The 20,633-nt window shown below is 51.1% G+C and overlaps 1 protein-coding gene across 2 annotated transcripts in view; it reads left to right on the top strand.

Moving 5' to 3' along the window:
• The first annotated feature begins 10,516 nt into the window (after nucleotides 1-10,516).
• The window catches only part of LOC144826210 (uncharacterized), a 44,485-nt gene continuing 34,368 nt past the window's right edge, over nucleotides 10,517-20,633 (top strand). Inside the window, exon 1 of one of the 2 annotated variants that reach the window (XM_078684614.1) lies at nucleotides 10,517-10,606. The gene's annotated coding sequence lies outside the window, so the exon portion shown is untranslated. Of the gene's footprint in view, nucleotides 10,607-10,627; nucleotides 10,742-20,633 lie in introns of those variants that run through there. The other variant, XM_078684659.1, reaches the window with a different exon arrangement.

Below are 20,633 nucleotides of genomic sequence, written 5' to 3' on the forward strand. Positions count from 1 at the left end.
GAGATGTAAAAATGTGTCTAGCTGCAGGTACAAAGTGGACAGATGTCCTTCCACTTGTTTTGATGTTTTTGAGAAGTACTACTGATAAAAAGACAGATTTAAGTCCACGTGATATTATGATGGACAAGGTCATGAGACAGACATTTATACCAGAGAAAAGAATGATGACTATCAATGATAACATCAAATTGGAGAAATGCAGGAATTTATCAGATGAAATGATCTCTGTGTTTGATGAAGATGAAACTGAAGTGCAAACAAGAGAAAAAGAGCAAGTACTTGATCTGTTACCAGGAAAAAGAATAAGGAAAAAGGTTCGTCTAAAAAGAAATTCTCTAGTGCCAAGGTGGCAGAAAAGGAGGCTAGTCAGTCTTGTCACAGCAAATGCAGAGAAGTGCAAAAGACTGAAGAGGTGGATTGACACTGGCCATACTTTTCGTGTAACTACACCTGAAAATCCTGATGAGGATAGTGTCACAATTGATGATTCAGATTCTGAAGAAGAGCCTGAAGAGAATCCAGATCTTGAAGATCGACAAGTTGGTCGACATCTGGAGAACACAAAAAGAAAACAAGCCTTGATTGAAGAAGACTTGAAAGTTGTGACTGAAGACTCAGAAAATGATGGAAATCTGCCAGAAAAAGAAGCAGAAGAAGAATGTGATCAGATTGTGATTCAAGACCAGGAGAGTATTGAAAAGCAGAAAAGTAGCTCTGAAAGCAGGAACAGGAATTCTGAAACTGGGAAGTTGAAGGTAATTGAAGAAGAAAATGAATTGCCAAGTACCAGCTACAAAGATGACGTTCCTAACGGAGTGAAGTTGCTGAGTAAAGAAGTACCTGAGTCCAGAATGGAAATGTCTGACACTGAAACTGATGAAAGTGATGAAGATTCTCAAATAAGAAAATTCAGAAAAGGAGCTTGGAGAACAGAATGTAATGTGACCAAGCAAAAGAAGAAATTACCAAGAAAAAGTGATGAATGGCCAGGAGAAAATGAAGGCCTAAAATTGAAATTGAGATACAGATCAAAGAAACAGATTGATGAAAAATCAAGTCAAAAAGATTCTGAAAAGAAAAGTGAGGCAGGAAAGAAAATGGAAGTGATACCTGTAATGGATTACAGTCAGGAAAAGATTGAAGAGAATAGTGACAATGGTTGAAGTACATACTTGTTAAATTTTAGGTTTTCTGTTTTTTGGCATAAGGCTGAAGAAAATCTTGTTAGGTGACACAAGGTCGAAGAAATTCTGTTAGCTGAAAAATTAATTTGTGACATTAGGTCGAAGAAAAACTGTTAGAAGGTTTAAAGAGTATAAAAAAAAAAATAAAAAAAAATTGAAAAAGGGGGGTGTTAGAAATTTTTAGAAAATTTAGGTAAAATTTTTAAAATTTTTGTTTTATTTTTCTTTGCAAGCTTAATGAAAATATAATTCTGCTTTGGTTAATTTAGGTTACTTTTTCTTTAGAAATTAACAAAGAGAAGTTTAAGGTTAATATGACAAGCAAGATACTGACATTTTATTAGTTATAGTTTTTGCAACACATTTATTGAAACTTAGTTGTATGTTACACAAGAGAAAGAAATAGAACTAGAGGAGTTTCTTAAAACTCAATATGAGAATTGTAGATAAACTGATGAGATAAGTCTTTAGAAATACTAACACAGGTGAAATTGAATCATGTTCATCTTAGATAAAATCTTTGCTAAAATATTGGGTGGTGGTGTGGTGATTTGTTAATCACCAGATGAGGGAGTTGATGGAGCGGGATAGAAAACAGAAATCTGTTTAAACCCGTGAAGTCACACTTCCATAAATAAATTAATAATGCTAACAATTTGTGCTGTGTGTGCTAATTCAACCTAGTTTAAAGTTACATTACATTACAGAACACGTGGGAAACTAATATGTGTGCTCATAAATGTGCATTATGTTGCATTCTTATGTATGTGGAAAATAATAAATTAATCCTGTCTATTGTCATGTCATAACTAATAGCAGCTGTTTTTAAAATAATGGCATGTGCTTATTTTGCTTCCCTTGTCTATGTGATGTCATTTCTACTATTCTAGGTGCACATAAGGCTTTATGGATTATGAAGACTGGTAGATATAAAATGCTGCTTTATTTGTGCTTTACTGCTAGGTAATTTAGACTAATGGGTTAATTATTAGCAATGATGGGAGGCAACAGAACAAACTGTATTTCTTTCATTAATTATTCTTTGTGTTTGTTTATATAATAGTTTTACAAGTGAAGCTTAGAGATGGCTGCAGAAAAATAGTACCCTTTTAAAAGTGGCGCAGGGACAGTGGCGCAGAAAATTGACGCTTTCTGAAAGAGGCCTAATGATGAAAATGGCTCAAGTGAAAATAATTCTGAGAAGGATGGAAAAGGCCTCTGAGCTTTTAATTTGAAAGGTTTTGGATTGAACTGCTAAAAAGATGACTTTTTGGAGAAATTTGCTAACGTTTGCTAACGTGCCACGGGAGTTCAGAGCTGACTAGCTCAAGGTTAAAAGGAAGCTGTCGCTACAAAATGTAGCAGCCTAAGGAAGAACTGCCAAGACTTCTAAATGAACAATGGACTAGTGAATTTGCCCGGACATGTAAGAAGGAGGTGTCACAGTTTACTGTGGTACGAGGTGGCTCAGCCAATGAAGAACTAGAATTCGTCTGCTGGAATGTGAAAAATAGTTAGCTCAGCTAAAATTAGGGTATAAGAATAGGTTCAGAGAACACATAGTTGGCTTACGCTCGAGAATTCTGGAGGACGATGTTATGCTGATGGACTTTACACGTGAGGACAGGAGTTTTTATTAATTACTTTATTACTAGGTGATGAGGGTAGAGACAGAGATATAGTTAGGATTTTGGAAAATGCTTAATTTTACTTATTCCTGCTAATGAATAATAATTCTTGATTTATGCTCTTTTTATTAATACTGAATAAATCTTTCTTTATGACAATTTCTAATGCTTGTTTAATAAAATACCAAAACCTAAGTTTTTCTAGATGTATTAAAATAAACTTTCTAAAATGACAAGCTGGTCTTGATTATTGCAGATGGTTTAAACAACTATATTTAGATCTTATCGCCTCATGATTCAAGCGCTCTATTGTTGTTATGGGCCTAGTGTTGTAGTGTAAGTTTTGTGGTAGTAGATAGTGTCATTTGTGCAATATTTTGGTGAGAGCGCTGGATCACACTCTTTAGTTTCTCTTGTTCTTTTTCTTGTCTGGGGTGAAATGTTTAAACATTTAATACAAAGATACATTTAAAAGGTCTGCTTTTGAGTCAGTGAAGGCTGGGCCTGGAGGGACTCACTGCTGGTGCTGACTCTGCCATCAATGACCCGGAGACTATTCACACTCACAGGAAGAGAAGAGCTAATCAGCTTCTGCTGTTTGTGCTGTTGTTGCCGCCGCTGGGCCAGACGTTATTGCCTACCAAGGTCGGGGAGAAGCTCAGTCTGCTGCTGCGACTGACTCTGACACCAGTGACCCGGAAGTGACTCTACCCACAGCCCGAGGAGAGCTTGGCAGCCCCCGGCTCTGACTGGGAAGTAAAATTGTTCCTCTTGTCTGCAGGACCTTTGAAAGAGGAGAGAGGGTGAGTCTGAGGGGGGCAGGCAGAGGAGCGAGGGGGGAGGAGGGGGCAGAGGGAGAGGGGGAGAGGGGGCAGAGGGAGAGGGGGCAGAGGGAGATGGGGCAGGGGGAGGAGGGGGCAGAGGGAGAGGGGCAGGGGGCAGGGAGAGGAGGGGGCAGAGGGAGGAGGGGGCAGAGGGAGAGGGGGCAGAGGGAGAGGGGGATGGGGGCAGAGCAGGAGGGAGGGCGGAGGAGGAGGAGGGGGGAGAGGGGCAGAGGGGGAGATGGCAGAGGAGGTGGGGAGGGGCAGAGGAGGAGGAGGGGGGCAGAGGGGGAGGAAGGGGGGAGGAGGGGAGAGGGGGAGAGGTAGAGGCAGAGGGGGTGGGAAGGAGGGAGAGACTGGTGCAAAAGGGGCGACGGGTGTGAAGGTTTTTTGTTGTTGTTTTTTTTGTTGCATATTTATATAGTGTGAACTCGACCCGAAGGTATTGGAGCGCTTTACTTGAGCACCGTATTTACATTACAAATTCAGGCACGAGGAGATGAAGCGATTTGCCCAGAATCACAGGATGTGGACGCGACCCCGAGACTCGAACCCTGGTCTCCAGCACCAATGTCGGCAGCTCAAGCCAACAGACCACATCCTCTCCCCTTTTAGCCTGGGAGACACCTTAGTGCAGAGCCGATGCATGGAGAGCCCCCGGCTTGGGGGGCAGATTCGAAGTGAGAACAAGAGTGGAGAGGCAGCCGCCAAGCATAGCAAGAGTGGGTGCGGCTCCATCTCCTATCATCACTGATCTAGACTGGGCAAACCTTGACCCCGAACCTTTAAATCACCCCCTCCCCCTCCACCACCTGAGCTTCCATAGCAGGTGCAATATGTTTCCTAATAGATTGATCTTGTTAACAGAGTCAGTCTGAACATGTCAGTCCCGCATTGGGCATCATCTGCCCAGCTGTAAGAGTTTCTCTTCCCCTCCCATGGCCGTCATTCGCTCACCCCCATTCTCTCCGGCATGTCCCCCTCTAGAGAACATGTGTAAGTGAGTAGGCCCCGATTTATCTCAGCCCAAGCGGCTAGGGCCTCCTGTGCTTTGGGGTCTTTTCTCGTCCTTCTCAAGCTTAAATGTGACAACCTCTCAAGCCCCCCTCATCGGAGCTTGTTAATGTTAATGTTAATGTTAATTGGAATTTGTTGAGCGCTCGTTCGCCCGAAGGCTTCATGGCGCTATAGGAAAGAACCAGGCAAGGCAGTCAATGAGTGGAGCTGTACTAGATCAGTGGTGAGCTTGAGAGAAAAGCCAAGTTTTCAAGGAGTGTCTAAAGCTGAGGATGTTATCATTCAGCTTTAGGTGGAGGGGGAAAGAGTTCCAAAGAGCAGCAGCAAGGTGGTCGAAACAGCTACCTCCGAGGCGCTTCCTTTTGAATGGAGGTACAATCAAGCGTGATTTATAGGTGGATCGGAGGTGACGGGAGGGGCAGTATTTTTTGAATAAGTCTCTGATGAATAAAGGGCCAGTGTCATTCAGAGACCTGAACAAAATACACCCGGCCTTAAAGGCCACACGCTGCTCGACTGGCAACCAGTGTAGCTGCTTAAGGCCAGATCTGATGGATTGCCTCCTGGGTATATTCAGAAGAAGCCTGGCGGCTTGGTTCTGAACAAGCTGGAGACGTTTGAGCTCTCCAATTTGGAGGCCGAGATAGAGACTGTTAGAAAAGTCCAGCCTGGACAGAACCAGGGAGATGACGATCTGTGTGAGGGCTGCTGAGGAAAAGAAGCGGGCGATTTTTTTTATTTTCTTCAATTGGAAGAAACTAGAGGATACCACTGCTCCAACCTGTCTTTTTAGCGAGAGATCCTCGCTGATGAAGATACCTAGGCTCTTGACCACAGATGACTTAGAAGGGGGGGCGCCCATACTAGTAGGCCAGAAGCTGGGATTCCAACTAAGTGAGCTCTGTCCGGGCAGGACCAACTCGGTCTTGCCCGGGTTGAGCTTCAGGTGATTGCAGCTCATCCAACTCAGTATGTGGGACATAGTTCTTTGGAATTCAACCACTGAGTCCTTGGTGTTAAGAGGAAAGATGAGCTGCAAATCATCCGCATAGTTAAAAATAGTTACCTTTGCATTCCGAAGGGAGTGCAAAAGGGGGCGTAGGTATACATTAAAAAGCAGGGGAGATAACGAGGAACCTTGTGGTACCCCGCAGGTGGTAGGTATAGGGGGAGCAGAGAAGGAGCCCAATCTGACCGATTGTGTACGGCCCGTGATGAAAGAGCGGATCCAGCTCAATGCAGGGCCCCTGAGACCTGCCTGTTCGACACGGTCGACCAAGATGGTGTGGTCGACCGTGTCGAACGCAGCAGAGTGGTCCAGAAGCACAAGCGCCTGATGAATTCCTGCATCTGCGTTCCGCCTCAGAGTATTTAGCACCGAGAGAATGACCGCCTCGGTGGAATGGCAGGGTCGGAACCCTGCTTGATTCGGTGCCAGATACTCAGATTTTTCCAAAAAGCTGGAGATACTTTCACATACATGTGACTCCAGCAGTTTGGCACAGTATGGCAACAGCGATATGGGTCTGTAATTGATGGGATCTAACGGGTTTGCTCCTGCCTTTTTTATGAGGGGGACGAGGAGAGCTTTTTTCAGATTGCATGGAACTTTGCCCTGTACAAGTGACCCATTCCGTATAGAAAGTAAGCACCCAGGAAGATTGGTGCCCACTTCTTTCAGGATGTGGGGGGGACAAATGTCATCAGGGGAGCCAGTTTTGACTTTAGTTAAAAGTTTGAGTAAATTGACATTGTCTATGAGGGGATAGGAGTCTAAGGTGGCAGAGTTGTAAAAAGTGTCTGCAAACAAAAGAGGGGGCTGAGTGATGGGATACTTTGTTTGATAGTACAGATTTTATCAAAAAAGAAAGAGTTGAGTGTGTTACAAAACTCTTGGGTGGGGACCATTGGGAGAGAAGTTCTGTCGCTAGTGCTGAGATTTTCCACAATGTTGAACAGCTCCTTTGACTTGTTTTGGGCCTTAAGAATTTTATCCGAGAAATAGTTAGTTATACATTTTAGAATGAGATTTTGGTAATCCCTGCGAGCCTTACGAAAATTGGCTCTGTCGTGTTCTGAATAGGCAGTACGCCACTTGCGCTCCATTTGACGAGCCTTAAGTTTGAGGGTTTTCAAGTGAGGTGTAAACCACCTGTGAGCGTCATTGGGGCGAGAGCGAGAGAAGTTGATACAGGGAGCATGGGCGTCAGCTGCCTGGAGTAGCCACTCTGAGAAAACCTCTTCTGTTTTTCCTATGTCCTGATCAAATGAGGGACAAGTAGAGGTTAGCGATTCAAGAAAGGCCGGGATATCAACATTCTTCCACATTCTTGCCTTCCCACCTTGTTGAGACACAGGTTTACTGTTTTTTCCGATGGTCATGATGAAGTTGATCAGAGAGTGATCCGACCAGATACAGGGCAATATGGAGTTAACAGCCAGAAAGATGTTTTGAGACCAAATTTGGTCAAGGCTGTGCCCTTTCTCATGAGTAGGGAGGTGAATGTGTTGGATGAGATTAAGGTCTAAAAAGATTTCTTTCAGTGTGGCTGCCTGAGAGTCAGACTCCACCGAGTCCAGCCAGAGATTAAAATCACCCAACAATACGATTTTATCATGGGAAATAATCAGAGGGGCAAGTTGTTCCGCTAGGGATGCAGCAAAAGTGGGCATGTTTTGAGGGGGGCGATATATGAGGATCACAAGAAGTGATCCAGTGTCCACATCCATTTTAAAAATTAAATTGTCTGATCCTGTCAGACCAAGAGATGGTAAAGGAGAGACTTTAAGGTTTTTGCGAAGAATCGCAGCAACCCCTCCGCCCCTTTTACCGGCTGGCCTGTCGACATGCAGTATATAGTAATCAGCGGGAACTGCCGCCAGGATGTCGGGTAAGGATGCCTCATTAAGCCAAGTCTTGGGGACTCATCCAGTGAATTGCAACTTAGGTACAAGGAGCCTAGCATAGTGTCCTGGCTACTGAGCTTCCTTTTTGGGTTCTCTGGAAGAAGGTCCAGCAGACACGCACATATAGTCTGAGGAATCTCCCAGCCAATGGCCTCCTGTAATTGAACTAAAACCTCAGCCAAAAGCCCTGTATCCTTGGTCAGTACCAAAACCCCTGTATCCTTGGGCCGTGCCAGATCATGTGCAGAAAGTCTGCAATCTCTGTGTGGCAGTTCTGGTCTCTAGTGGGATATAAACTGTGTAGGCGTTTGTTGGCGAGGTAGGTCTTGTGTATAATATTTTGTTCTTTTAGCTTAAAACAAGCAGACACCACCACCGTTTTACTCACAAATGTATCCTGAGACACTCTCGCTGAGCCACTGGGTATACGTAAGATTACCCAATAACACCATTCATAGACTATAAGTAATTCACAGCGACGCAGCTTGTTTACTATAGCAACTTCTGAGGTGGACACACGTCACACCAATATCAAAATAACAAATCCCCTCTAAGACCCTCTGCCTCACCTCTAAAAGGCTGAGAGGTCAAGTCCCTTACTTCATTGCAAACCAGGTGGAGATGCATACACCCGTACAAAACTTGCCATCTCACTTGAATTTACTTGCTATTCTAAAATTATAGAAGATCAGATCAGATCAGGTGGTTGCAGCTTTGGTACAAGCTCCTTCCATTCGGAGCTCTCTCCCGGTTAAATACATTTGAATCTAACTTAAGTATTTTCCCAGAAATCTGATAACCCACAAGCCCACTCATACTACATTCTTGTCTGATTTGTTGTCTTCTCTTTTATGAATTTCTGATTCAGTGCCAAGAAACCCCAGGTTGAACATGCTCTCTATATATGCAATGACACAAGAAGCTTTTTTGTAGATTCTGTAGAGGTTTGATATGTTGCCACGTGCTTCAGTCACTTAACTGAATACTGTAAAAGAGAGCTGTACAGTGCAAGTGAGAATGATAGCGCAGTCTTGTCTGCCAGGGTATTATAAACCTTCGATTGCTGCAGTTCTCTTTTTTAGGTAGCACAGTGTGTAATTTGGACAGAGCAAGGAACAGACATGGGGCCTGATTTAGATCTTGGCGGTATTCCCTCCGTCACTCCACGGCAGCAGTTTCAAGTACTCCCTTGAGTTGCCGGTATCCCGCCTGCTGTATTTAGATGTGTGCTGGCTGAAACATTTTCCACACCAACAGACTGTTTTCCGTCGCATAAGCGGCACACCACCACGTCTCAGCGGGGTCCTCTGCTAGCTAACATAACTCTGTCTCCATCAGGCCAACCGTATTGTGCCAAGCCTATTTAGATATCCCTGTTGTGCTGGGGTTGTCCTAGCTGCAGTTTGCTGACGGAGCGAGTCCCTGGTGGAGTGGAGACTGGTAAGTACTACTTATTAATGAGTCCATACACATATGTTGTATGTGCTTCTAATTACATATGTACGTAGTGTCATGCCCCTTTTTTAGGTCTCGGCCTCGAGACCTATTGTCGCCCACTTGCCTCTCAAGGGAGACAGAGCGGTGCACGAGCCTACCAGGGTCTGTGGACGCGCTTACGCAGGCCGGCCGAAGGCACGCACACACGAGCATACACACAGATAGACACACACACACACACACACACACACACAGACAGACACACACACGCACACAGATACACACGCAGACACACACACACACACAGACACACACAAGCACACACAGACAGAGACACACATGCACACAGACAGACACACACACGCACACACACACGCACACACAGACAAACAGACACACAGATAGACACATTAACACACATAGACAGACAGACACACACAGACAGACACACACGCACACAGACAGACAGACACACACATACACAGACACACACACAAAGACACACACGCACACAAAGACACACACGCACACACAGACACGCACACACAGACAATCAGACACACACACACACACAGACAGACACACACACACACAGACACACACACAGACACGCGCACACACATACACACACACGCACACACAGACACACACACAGACACGCACACACAGACACACACAGACACACACACACAGAGACATGCACACACAGACACACACAGACAGACAGACACACACACAGACACACATACACAGACACACACACAGAGACACAAACACACACCGGTGTGCAGCTCTGGTCCCTGCTTTGGCTCAGAGAAGCCAGTCTCATGCACAGACCTCAATGCACAAGAAACAAAACAGAAACAAAAACTAAAATTTGAAAGAGCTAAGGATGCGTGAGATTACACTGAATTAAATCCCCTTGAGTGACATTTCTCGAAAGTAGTCGAAGATGGACCCTGCTTGGTGTTTGCTTAAGAAACCAGGAAGTAGAAGTGTTCCGACTGTGAGTGTCTTAGCACCCACGTCTGTGTCTTTGCCAGTGCCAATGCTTGTTTCTCATACGAGACCCTGTCATGGACTCAAACACCCATGTCTGTGTCTTTGCAGGCGCCAATGCTTGTTTCCCATAGTACCCATGTCTGTGTGGTTATAGGAGCCAATGCTTGTTTCCCAATACACCCATGTCTGTGTATTTACAGGTGCCAATGCTTGCTTCCCATAACACCCATGTCTGTGTGTTTACAGGCGGCAATGCTTGTTTCCCATAACATCCATGTCTGTGTGTTTACAGGCGCCAATGCTTGTTTCCCATAACACCCATGTCTGTGTCTTTACAGGAGCCAATGCTTGTTTCCCATAACACCCATGTCTTTGTGTTTACAGACACCAATGCTTGTTTCCCTGCTGGAGGCGGCGGTTCCGTCAGCGGCCACCAGAGGGCGCTCCTCGCCTGCTGATGAATCCACTGAGCTGCACATTGGATGAAAGGAGAAGGGTTTGTCTTCCGGGTCAGCGGCGGCAGAGACAGCAACAGCAGCAAATGCTGACATCACTTCCTGCCTCTCTTTGTCTGTTCTGCCTGGAGCAGAGGAGGAAGGAGCCCTGTCTGGTGAGCAGTTACCTTCATCTGCAGATCCCCCCTCAGACCCCAGATCTGCCCCCCTCAGACCCCAGATCTGCCCCTCCCCCCCGGCCCCCAGGAGGAGGAGAGAGCCTGGACACGTCTGCACAGGTCTCTGCTCAGGTAGGAAATTGTCAGCACCTTCTGCTGTGTTTGTAGAAATAGACTGAATAATCCTGGAGAGAATCTCTGCAGGAGCCGGGCTGAGCTGGGCTCTTCTATCCGGGGGCACCAGGGGGGGCTGAGCAGGGCTCTTCTATCCCGGGCCCCTGGGGCTGAGCTGGGCTCTTCTATCCGGGGCCTCTGGGGCTGAGCTGGGCTCTTCTATCTGGGGCCCTAGGGACTGAGCTGGGCTCTTCTATCCGGGGGCCCCTGGGGCTGAGCTGGGCTCTTCTATCCGGGGGGCCTCTGGGGCTGAGCTGGGCTCTTCTATCCGGGGGCCCCTGGGGCTGAGCTGGGCTCTTCTATCCGGGCCCCTGGGGCTGAGCTGGGCTCTTCTATCCGGGGCCCCGGGGGCTGACCTGGGCTCTTCTATCCGGGGCCCCTGGGGCTGAGCTGGGCTCTTCTATCCAGGGCCCCTGGGCTGAGCTGGGCTCTTCTATCCAGGGCCCCTGGGGCTGAGCTGGGCTCTTCTATCCGGGGGGCCCTGGGGCTGACCTGGGTTCTTCTATCCAGGGGGGCCCTGGGGCTGAGCTGGGCTCTTCTATCCGGGGGCCCTGGGGCTGAGCTGGGCTCTTCTATCCAAGGCCCCTGGGCTGAGCTGGGCTCTTCTCTCCGGGGCCCCTCGGGCTGAGCTGGGCTCTTCTATCCGGGGGCCCCTGGGGCTGAGCTGGGCTCTTCTATCCAGGGGGCCCCTGGGCTGAGCTGGGCTCTTCTATCCGGGGGCCCTGGGGCTGAGCTGGGCTCTTCTATCCGGGGGCCCCTGGGGCTGAGCTGGGCTCTTCTATCTGGGGGCCCTGGGGCTGAGCTCGGCTCTTATATCTGGGGACCCCGGGGCTGCGCTGGGCTCTTCTATCCGGGGCCCCTGGGGTTGAGCTGGGCTTATCTATCTGGGGCTGTGCTGGGCTCCTCTATCCGGGGGCCTTGGGGCTGAGCTGCGCTCTTTTATCCGGGGCCCCTGGGGCTGAGCTGAGCTCTTCTATCTCGGGGCCCCTGGGGCTGAGCTGGACTCTTCTATCAGGGGGGCCGGTTCTTCTATCTGGGGGCCCTGGGGCTGAGCTGGGCTCTTCTATCTGGGGGGCCCCTGGGGCTGAGCTGGGCTCTTCTATCCGGGGCCCCTGGGGCTGAGCAGGGCCCTTCTATCCGGGGGCCCCTGGGGCTGAGCTGGGCTCTTTTATCCGGGGGCTGAGCTGGGCTCTTCTATCCAGGGGGGCCCTGGGGCTGAGCTGAGCTGGGCTCTTCTATCCGGGGGCCCCTGGGGCTGATCTGGGCCCTTCTATCCGGAGGCCCCTGGGGCTGAGCTGGACTCTTCTATCTGGGGGCCCTGGGGCTGAGCTGAGCTGGGCTTTTCTATCCGGGGGCCCCTGGGGCTGATATGGGCCCCTCTATTCGGAGGCCCCTGGGGCTGAGCTGGACTCTTCTATCTGGGGGCCCTGGGGCTGAGCTGGGCTCTTCTATCCGGGGGGCCCCTGGGGCTGGGCTAGGCTTTTCTATCCCGGGGCCCCTGGGGCTGAGCTGGGCTCTTCTATCCGGGGTCCTGGGGCTGAGCTGGGCTCTTCTATCCGGGGGCCCTGGGGCTGAGCTGGGCTCTTCTATCCAGGGCCCCTGGGCTGTGCTGGGCTCTTCTATCCGGGGCCCCTGGGGCTGAGCTGGGCTCTTCTATCCGGGGCCCCTGGGGCTGAGCTGGGCTCTTCTATCAAGGGGGGCCCTGGGGCTGAGCTGGGCTCTTCTATTCAGGGGCCCTGGGGCTGAGCTGGGCTCTTCTATCAAGGGGGGCCCTGGGGCTGAGCTGGGCTCTTCTATCCAGGGGCCCTGGGGCTGAGCTGGGCTCTTCTATCCGGGGGCCCCTGGGGCTGAGCTGGGCTCTTCTATCTGGGGGCCCTGGGGCTGAGCTCGGCTCTTATATCTGGGGACCCCGGGGCTGAGCTGGGCTCTTCTATCCGGGGCCCCTGGGGTTGAGCTGGGCTTATCTATCTGGGGGCCTCTGGGGTTGTGCTGGGCTCCTCTATCCGGGGGCCCTGGTGAGCTGAGCTGGGCTCTTCTATCCGGGGGCCCTGGGGCTGAGCTGGGCTCTTCCATCCAGGGGTCCTGGGGCTGAGCTGGGCTCTTCTATCCGGGGGCCCCTGGGGCTGAGATGGGCTCGTCTATCCGGACGCCTCTGGGGCTGAGCTGGGCTCTTCTATCCGGGGCCCTGGGGATGAGCTGGGCTCTTCTATCCGGAGCCCCTGGGGCTGAGCTGGGCTCTTCTATCCAGGTCCCTGAGGTGGAGCTGGGCTCTTCTATCCGGGGCCCCTGGGGTTGAGCTGGGCTCTTCTATCCGGGGCCCTAGGGACTGAGCTGGTCTCTTCTATCCGGGGGCCCCTGGGGCTGAGCTGGGCTCTTCTATCCGGGGGGCCTCTGGGGCTGAGCTGGGCTCTTCTATCCGGGGGCCCCTGGGGCTGAGCTGGGCTCTTCTATCCGGGGGCCCTGGGGCTGAGCTGGGCCCTTCTATCTGGGGCCCCTGGGGCTGACCTGGGCTCTTCTATCCGGGGCCCCTGGGGCTGAGCTGGGCTCTTCTATCCAGGGCCCCTGGGCTGAGCTGGGCTCTTCTATCCAGGGCCCCTGGGGCTGAGCTGGGCTCTTCTATCCGGGGGCCTGGGGCTGAGCTGGGATCTTCTATCCGGGGGCCCCTGGGGCTGAGCTGGGTTCTTCTATCCAGTGGGGCCCTGGGGCTGAGCTGGGCTCTTCTATCCGGGGGCCCCTGGGGCTGAGCTGGGTTCTTCTATCCAGTGGGGCCCTCGGGCTGAGCTGGGCTCTTCTATCCGGGGGCCCTGGGGCTGAGCTGGGCTCTTCTATCCAGGGCCCCTGGGCTGAGCTGGGCTCTTCTATCCGGGGCCCCTGGGGCTGAGCTGGGCTCTTCTATCCGGGGGCCCCTGGGGCTGAGCTGGGCTCTTCTATCCAGGGGGGCCCTGGGGCTGAGCTGGGCTCTTCTATCCGGGGGCCCTGGGGCTGAGCTGGGCTCTTCTATCCGGGGGCCCCTGGGGCTGAGCTGGGCTCTTCTATCTGGGGACCCTGGGGCTGAGCTCGGCTCTTATATCTGGGGACCCCGGGGCTGAGCTGGGCTCTTCTATCCAGGGCCCCTGGGGTTGAGCTGGGCTTATCTATCTGGGGGCCTCTGGGGCTGTGCTGGGCTCCTCTATCCGGGGGCCTTGGGGCTGAGCTGCGCTCTTTTATCCGGGGCCCCTGGGGCTGAGCTGAGCTCTTCTATCTCGGGGCCCCTGGGGCTGAGCTGGACTCTTCTATCAGGGGGGCCCCTGGGGCTGAGCTCGGTTCTTCTATCTGGGGGGCCTGGGGCTTAGCTGGGCTCTTCTATCTGGGGGGCCCCTGGGGCTGAGCTGGGCTCTTCTATCCGGGGCCCCTGGGGCTGAGCAGGGCCCTTCTATCCGGGGGCCCCTGGGGCTGAGCTGGGCTCTTTTATCCGGGGGCTGAGCTGGGCTCTTCTATCCAGGGGGGCCCTGGGGCTGAGCTGAGCTGGGCTCTCCTATCCGGGGGCCCCTGGGGCTGATCTGGGCCCTTCTATCTGGAGGCCCCTGGGGCTGAGCTGGACTCTTCTATCTGGGCGCCCTGGGGCTGAGCTGAGCTGGGCTTTTCTATCCGGGGGCCCCTGGGGCTGATCTGGGCCCCTCTATTCGGAGGCCCCTGGGGCTGAGCTGGACTCTTCTATCTGGGGGCCCTGGGGCTGAGCTGGGCTCTTCTATCCGGGGGGCCCCTGGGGCTGGGCTAGGCTTTTCTCTCCCGGGGCCCCTGGGGCTGAGCTGGGCTCGTCTATCCGGGGTCCTGGGGCTGAGCTGGGCTCTTCTATCCGGGGGCCCTGGGGCTGAGCTGGGCTCTTCTATCCAGGGCCCCTGGGCTGTGCTGGGCTCTTCTATCCGGGGCCCCTGGGGCTGAGCTGGGCTCTTCTATCCGGGGGCCCCTGGGGCTGAGCTGGGCTCTTCTATCAAGGGGGGCCCTGGGGCTGAGCTGGGCTCTCCTATCCAGGGGCTCTGGGGCTGAGCTGGGCTCTTCTATCCGGGGGCCCCTGGGGCTGAGCTGGGCTCTTCTATCTGGGGGCCCTGGGGCTGAGCTCGGCTCTTATATCTGGGGACCCCGGGGCTGAGCTGGGCTCTTCTATCCGGGGCCCCTGGGGTTGAGCTGGGCTTATCTATCTGGGGGCCTCTGGGGTTGTGCTGGGCTCCTCTATCCGGGGGCCCTGGTGAGCTGAGCTGGGCTCTTCTATCCGGGGGCCCTGGGGCTGAGCAGGGCTCTTCCATCCAGGGGTCCTGGGGCTGAGCTGGGCTCTTCTATCCAGGGGCCCCTGGGGCTGAGATGGGCTCGTCTATCCGGACGCCTCTGGGGCTGAGCTGGGCTCTTCTATCCGGGGCCCTGGGGATGAGCTGGGCTCTTCTATCCGGAGCCCCTGAGGCTGAGCTGGGCTCTTCTATCCAGGTCCCTGAGGTGGAGCTGGGCTCTTCTATCCGGGGCCCCTGGGGTTGAGCTGGGCTCTTGTATCCAGGGGCCCCTGGGGCTGAGCTTGGCTCTTCTATCCCGATGCCCCTGGGGCTGAGCTGGGCTCTTCTATCTGGGGGCCCCGAGGGCTGAGCTGGGCTCTTCTATCCGGGGGCCTTGGGGCTGAGCTGCGCTCTTTTATCCGGGGCCCCTGGGGCTGAGCTGGGCTCTTCTATCCGGGGGTCCTGGGGCTGAGCTGGGCTCTTCTATCCGGGGGGGCACCTGGGGCTGAGCTGGGCTCTTCGATCCGGGGGCCCCTGGAGCTGAGCTCGGCTCTTCTATCTGGGGGCCCTGGGGCTGAGCTCGGCTCTTCTATCCGGGGGCCTTGGGGCTGAGCTGCGCTCTTTTATCCGGGGCCCCTGGGGCTGAGCTGGGCTCTTCTATCCGGGGGTCCTGGGGCTGAGCTGGGCTCTTCTATCCGGGGGGGCAACTGGGGCTGAGCTGGGCTCTTCGATCCGGGGGCCCCTGGAGCTGAGCTCGGCTCTTCTATCTGGGGACCCTGGGGCTGAGCTCAGCTCTTCTATCCGGGGACCTCGGGTCTGAGATGGGCTCTTCTATCCGGGCTGTTCTTGCCTTAGTACATCAGGTAGAACCGCCCATGACGGCGTGCCATGGGTAGTACGGTTGATACTTCATCTCATTCATAGATCTAGGGCTGGTGCAGTCTTGTACTCATTTGTTCTTGCCTTAGTACATCGGGTGTACCACCAATGACGGCGTGCCATAGGTAGTACGATTGATACCTCATCTCATTCCTAGATCTAGGGAGGGTGCAGCCTTGTACTCATTTGTTCTTGCCTTAGTACATCGGGTGTACCACCAATGACGGCGTGCCATAGGTAGTACGATTGATACCTCATCTGATTCCTAGATCTAGGGAGGGTGCAGCCTTGTACTCATTTGTTCTTACTTTAGTACATCGGGTAGTACCGCCCATGACGGCGTGCCATGAGTAGTAAGGTTGATGCCTCATCTCATTCCTAGATCTAGGTAGGGTGCAGCCTTGTACTTGTTTGTTCTTGCCTTAGTACATCGGGTGTACCACCAATGACGGCGTGCCATGGGTAGTACGGTTGATACCTCATCTCATTCCTAGATCTACGGAGGGTGCATCCTTGTGCTCATTTGTACTTTCCTTAGTACATCGGGTAGCACCACCAATGAGGGTGTGCCTTGCGTAGCAGTGTAGATACTTTCCCAGGTGTTGTACGCCTCTGAAGAGGCACCATTCCAAGGGGAAGTCTCATCGCCACAATGCTGCTCCTCTGGTTGGTGTTGCAAGCGATCCAGAAGGCAGTTTTGTTGCTTTTTACGGTTACTTTGCCCGTAGTGGCGCTTATAGTCCGTGGACAGATTGCTTGTATGGAACCCTGTGTCTGTGGTACAGGTCCCACTCGACCCGCTCTGCCTGCTTTGTTCTGCAATACATACTGTCTGAGTCACCTATATAGGACACTGTGTGTACCGAGCCAGTACGGTTTCAGGTGATCCCACTTTAGGGAACCCTGTCTGACATTCTGAGGTATGTGGGGGCTAAGTGACCCACAAACCAATCTTGTGAACTGGACGAGTGAAAGGGTCTACCGGGTCATGATATGCTTGGGGCTGAGTAGGAACGGCTGCATCTTTGTAGGAGTGGAAAGCGCAGTACCGGCATCTATAGGACCAAAGGTCACCCATGAATAAAACATTTCAAAGGTATACACTGCATGTGCATGTACAACACATGTTACTGCCCCCCTGTGCTCAATGTTGCCTCTGTCTTCACAATGTTGTGTAACTTCTGCCCTGTAATTGACTCCAATCAAACAAGGAGCTCCATGTTTAAAGAACCATTTCAACTAACGAAAGATCCAATGTGCAAATACCACAGATTTGTTTGGATTAGTAGTTTTGTGCTGAAAAATTCCCCTAATGGTCCATTCTGGAAAACAAATCTACCTGAAATGTCTGTTGACTGCTCACATTGACCCCTTAAATGCTGGCCCTTCTCTCTCCCCCTCCCCCATGTGCTGAGCACTTTTTGGGCTATTTGGGGTAGCTCGTGCTTAGGGTCCATAAGTTATTTCCAAAAAAGGTACCCAACTCAAATTTGTGCCCTTTTTTTTCTAACACCCTGGGGATTTTAAAAGTACCCAGAATTTGTGGATTCCTTGGCAGTGACCGAGAAAATAGGCAAAAAATAGTCACATTTATAGTTTTTTGAAAAAACTGGGAAAAAATGCTCCGGATAAAAATTTCTATTTTATTTCCTAAAAATGTCATCAACTAACATTTGCTGTGCTACGGTCACCATCCTCCCAACTATTATGGACACTCATTTTTATCACAGTCTCAGTCTATATGTCCTATTTTTTGTTCTCACAACCCACAGTTTTTGGTGGAAACCAGTGTGATACCCATGGGTGATCCAGGAAGGCTGCAGATTTCTGAAAGTTAGACAAAATTCAGAATTCAGAAAGGGTCATATATGTAAATACCTCAAGGTTTTCTCAAAGATGCCAACAGTTGACATAAAGAAGTATTGAAAATGAGTGTAAACATTTTTTACAATATTCTTATCTGTGAATTTCTGTCACAATGGCCAATTTACAAAAGTGTTATGATTAGATGGTATTTTTCAAAATGTCTTCCTTCTTACACACTGGCTAAGTTTTGGAATGTACAAAATGTAGTGAAATTCAATTGTTAATAACAAATGTTTGACTATTCTATTCTCCCACATGTCTTCCCAAAACACAATGGATACATCACATGTTTTTTCACTCAAACTGACCCTTTTTTTGCAATGTGCCTAGCTGTGGATTTTGAACCCCAGCTCAGCCAGCACCCAGGCAAATTTAGCAAATTAGCACCTTTTTTAAAACTAGTCATTCAGGGGCACCCAGGATGGGGTGACTTGCATGGGTCTCACCAGGTTGTTTTACCCAGAATCCCTTACAAACTTCAAATGTTAACTAACAAAACACATTCTCCTCACATTTCTGCGATGGAAAGTTCTGCAGTCAGTGGGGAGCCACACACCTCCTTCTGCCCAGCATTCCCCCAAGGCTCCTGATAAAAATGGTACCTCGGTTGTGTGAGTAGCGCTAGTGCCCACAACGGGAAATGGCCCAAAACCCAACAGGCATACATTACATTTATTCAATCAAAACTGACCCATTTTGCTGTAAAGGGGGTAGCTGTAGGTTTTGGGGCCTAGCTCAGCATGTACCTAGGGAAAACCTAGATACTGAGGAGTATCCAGGGTGGGGTGACTTGGTCAATTGGAGTCCCCTCACACGGGCTCCCATTAACCCTGGTTTGATCCGTTTCTGCCTTGGGTACTAGGCCGAGCCACGCAGGAGACACACCGCTTTACCAGCACAAGTAGGGTAACGCTGGGTGCTAGGAATTTTGTGGATTCTTCCAGATTCCAGAAGCTTCTATCACAGAAATGTAATGAAAATGCGTAATTTCAGGCAAAGTATGAGGTTTGCAGGGCATTTTGGGTAAGAAAACCTTATAGGATCCATGCAAGATACACCGCACTGGAATTCCCTTGTTGTCTAGTTTTCAAATATTTCTTTGGTATGTTGGTTTCATGGATGGCACCACAGCTGAGCCTCAAATACCACAGCTAACCCTATTGCTTATCTATCAACGTAGCGCTTTAGGGCATTTTGTGTCATGGTTTCTTGACCCACCCAGACAAGTGGGATACCGTTCTTATCGGGGGACATGTGGGAACTCATGGTGGTTGGAAATTTGTGGTTTCCCGTGGACTTTTCCAGGCGCCTGCCTACCCATCCCAAAAAGTGCAGCCATTCACCATTGCAAGTGGGATAATATTGGGAGTTTGCCACACTCCTTTGGCCCATATGTAAAAACGACACCGGAAAGGATCAGATGTCCTCCCGCTTGCCATTGGGATGGTACGCTTCAGTCCGAAGTGGAGCAGAAGACTGTTGAGCCTTTAGGGGTGAAGGTGTGGCCTGATGTTAGGATGGGCCAGTCCCAGGCCATTATCTTATTAAAAATATATATTCCTGTCATACATTGGGCTTTCTACGCCCGAGGCAAATTGGGGCAAAACTGTCTGCCCCTAGTTGGGGGGGGAGGCAGAAAGGCTTGTGTGTGCCATTTGGGGTGGGGTTGTGGCTAATGCCAGTGTGCAAGACCTGTAACACGTTATTTTATCCTAATGGGAAAATCCCAGGCATCAGATGGACTTTCTACCTCTATATATCCACATATCTGGGGGAACCTTCTCAATTGGTACACACCTCGTACCTGCCCCATGGGAGCAGAAAGACACTATTGTCCCATATGGGGGAGGGTATGGCTCCATGCAAGGGCAGGCCGCCCCCTTCCTTTTGTTTGTTTTAACTCTGTTTTTAATTGCCTGGTGTTTCGTGGGCCTTCTGCCCCTGGGGGCAGATAATTGTGGGTGAATACCCCTATCATCCCACCATGGGGGAACAGAAAGTAATTTGGGCTGTGAGATGGCAGAGAGCACAGGCTCAAGCCTCGGGGTGGCAGAAAGCCCACATGGTATGGTATGGGTGGTAATCACCTTCATCAGACCCCCAGGCAGGGCAAAATGACTTGCAGCTTTTTTTGGGGCGGAGCCTGGCTGGGCTTCCCCCACCCCTGAACATTTGATTTTTTTTCAAAACGTTTCCTGTTCTCTTCTGCCCCCCTCCTCAGGGGTAGTTTGGGGGTAATCACCCCCATTGCTCCCCCCAGACGGTGCAGAAAAACTCATGCTGTCGTTTTCTGGGTGATGGCTTGGCCATTTCCATTGTGGACAGCCCCCAACCCTGCAAAAAAAATGCACATCTTCCTGGTGTCTGGTGGACTTTCTGCCCTCCTGGGTGAGCAAATGGAGATAATCGCCTCCATCTGCCTGAGGGGCAGAAAAACTGATGCCCCATGTTTAGGTCTCGACTGAGCCAGTACATGCGCTGCTCTGGCGAGACATTTAGAAAGCGGATTTTCAAAGTGCTGCCAAAGTGGCCACCAGCTGGTGCTCACTCACACAGGCGCACGCGCGCCACTCTCTGCCGTCTTATTTCCTTGGTTACCTAGGTTTCGCGCGATCGCGATCAGTTTCACTTTCACAGCCAGGCGGCCGTGTCATTTTCACGGCCGCATGGCCAATGCGTGTCGTTTTAGCATATGGAATCCAAGGTGGTATTCTCAATCACGTGATCGATTGTGTTGCTCGGGTTCATGGAAGCGTGCTATCTTTACTTTCTGAAAATACCTATAACGTAGAAACATCAGAATATTACTTCGGATGTGTCTAGATAATCCTAGCTGGTCGGGATAGGCATTGACGGGCATTACA

This window comes from Lissotriton helveticus, chromosome 1_1 (assembly GCF_964261635.1).
Source record: "Lissotriton helveticus chromosome 1_1, aLisHel1.1, whole genome shotgun sequence".
In the NCBI taxonomy this organism is placed as follows: Eukaryota; Metazoa; Chordata; class Amphibia; order Caudata; family Salamandridae; genus Lissotriton; species Lissotriton helveticus.